This window comes from Barbus barbus, assembly GCF_936440315.1.
Source record: "Barbus barbus genome assembly, chromosome: 14".
Lineage (NCBI taxonomy): Eukaryota > Metazoa > Chordata > Actinopteri > Cypriniformes > Cyprinidae > Barbus > Barbus barbus.
In genome coordinates, this window is record NC_136742.1 from 18,172,005 (window position 1) to 18,174,960 (window position 2,956).

Here is a 2,956-nt window from a genome sequence, read left to right on the forward strand (position 1 = left end):
TAGGGGCTACTTGAATACAAGGGGGTGCCAACACTGATCTTGCATACCCCTCGGCAAATGTGCAGTTACGCCTCTGCCTGTAATGAGACATCACCCTCACAATGAGTCTCTTCACTGGGTTTGGCAAGTCTCTCCCTGTTCTTTGTGAAAAAGTGCCAGTTCCCAAGTATGATTCCATCACATTTTGTTGGTGTAATCTATAGATTGCTCCTGCTGACTATATCCAGCCTCTCATGAAGACTTCAGATGACCCAACACTTGTGAAGAGATGACACAACCCTTGAGAGGACTTCAGATGAAGCTGACTCTGAATAAACATACACCTGCTAAATTTTCCTTGCATTGTAATGATCACATCATGTAACCATTGCTTTAATTTGTTCATTGTTTCTGTACACACGTTTCGTTGTTTCTGAATACATGGCATTACTTAACTGCATGATTTGTATAGCCTAATTTGAGAACATTTCTGCCATAGGAACATTACTTTGACACCGTTATACCTGTTAACAGAACTCTTATTTGTAATATAGAAACATTTCATTTTCTGTAAAGCTGCTTTGAAACTATGTGTATAATAAAAAGTGCTATACAAATAAATGTGAATTATTTATTTATTTAATTATATGTATAGTTTATTATAAATGTATAAATAGATTGCTGTAAATAAGAGCATAACAAAAGTCAACATACATAAAATATATGATTAAATGTGTAAAAGTGTTTTAAGTTGTTTTAAATTTGAATATACTACAAATATATTTGTATAGCCTATATTAATAACTGAGGGCTTCACAAGAATCAAAAACATTAAAATTCATTTTCACTTAGAATAGAATATCTTCACTTATTTGGAATGCATTTTCTAAGAATAAACGTAATATTTACCATGAGATTAGTAATACGAAAATGAACATTTAGATGTGATTGCACTTGACTACAACATACAAGTTGTAAGAACACACACACATTCATATATATATATATATATATATATATATATATATATATATATATATTCAGAGTCTGAAGTTACCTTGGTAAAAGACCACGATGTCGTTTAAATAACATGGACTTTTACAATGGTAACTTCAGCCTAAAATATGTTAACAAGGCAGGTAAGGATAGCTGACCAAATGAATCCTCAAATATTAGCGGATTTTATCTTTTAAAAACAACACTGATACAACTACATATGCTACGTATACATTATTTTATAAATAATGTAAATAAATCATTTTATTGTCTACTAATTACCAAAAATCGCAGTTCTGTCTCCAACTCAATGCATTCCAATTACCCGCTATGAACTTCCTGGAACTATTTGACGGCTACTTGAATCACGTGACGATTGAGCGTTTTGAACTTCCGTTGTCGCAACGTTTCTCAGCGGCTCTGATGCAACCGCATGCAACAGGCAAGCATAGGCTATTATGCTATGAGTCTAACTGCAGTACAACTGCAGTTCACTTTGACTTCCCATATAATTTAACTATGCAGTACACATATAATTTGTTGTAGTGCAACTGCATTGTAGGGCACTGCATTTTATAGTTCTGTGCAATTCAAGTTCAGGTATTAAAACTATAGTACTGATGTTGTGCTGTACAGTACAGTACAAGTAATACAACATACTTGAAATCCACTGTAGTGTTACTCCAGTAGCCTACAATTGCAGTTGATAAAAAAAGGGTAAACATTTGCCAAAAAGGAACAAAGTAGTAATAAAGTAGTAAGATATTATTTTGCATTTCATATTAGTATGGTTAAAAATACAGTGCCAAGTTACCACACTTGTAACTATAGTTAAAATGCAACTAATCCTACATCCCTTCAGTAGTTTAAATGTGGTATTAAGTAACTTTTTATCATTCTTGATAGTTGTGTAAATGTATTATCCTGAATTACTGTGGTAGGCACTGGTTTCCATGTTAACACAACGAGCAAAACATCACACTTTCAGTTTGTTCCAAGCCGAATATTTACCCGGAATTATTTTTGTGTCTTTATTATTCAATCAAAGATTCTGTGTTTGACAGTAAAACTAATTATTTTGTAATTAAAAAATAAAAGATTGTAAAAAAAAGTCTTCTTAAAATAAAATAAAGAAATCGATAACAAAATTATTTGCAGTGCGTGTAAATCTTTGAAAATCTTTATTTTCCTTTGTACACTTCAAACACTTTTCATCGCGAAACCACAAATGTTGCTCTCTTTTCTGCTATCTTTTTTTGCGGGTCTAAAACTTTTGTTTGCGAGTTGAAAAGTTTTGCTTGCAAGTGAAGCCGTGTCTCAGTGGGCGGTCTCTACCCGCCAAGGATGAAAGGCCTTTACATGTCACTCTCGATTGAAGTCACAGGTCGACCACGCCCACTATGCTTCCGCGGAATCCCCGTTGAGTCTGTCCGCTCTCTATACTGTTGGCTAATCAAATATGTTCAGACTTTTTTTACAGTCTGTGTTCAGACGGGCTTAGCTAACGTTACATGTTTAGATGGGAGAACATGAGAAGAGAGAATAATTAAGTTCGCTTGTCACTGAGTTAAATGAGTTAAAGACGTTAAATGAGTTATCTTACCCAGTAAACGACCTGTTGCTCGCCATGATACAACCTCGCTGGCTCTTCTGTCAGACTGGCGGATTTACAAGATTTACACGCACTGCAAATAATTTTGTTATCAATTTCTTTATTTTTATTTTAAGAAGACTTTTTTTCAATCTTTTATTTTTTAATTACAAAATAATTAGTTTTACTCTCAAACACAGAATCTTTGATTGAATAATAAAGACACAAAATAATTCCATAGTATGCCATATTTAGAATTTTATGCTGTAAGTAAAAAACCATTCAGAAGATGTTCTGTGTTCTGAGTCCATTTCGATGACGAACTTCGACCGAACGCTCTGACGTTCCAGCCGTTCTGAGCTGCTGTGGCATGCTGTCTCCATGGAAACC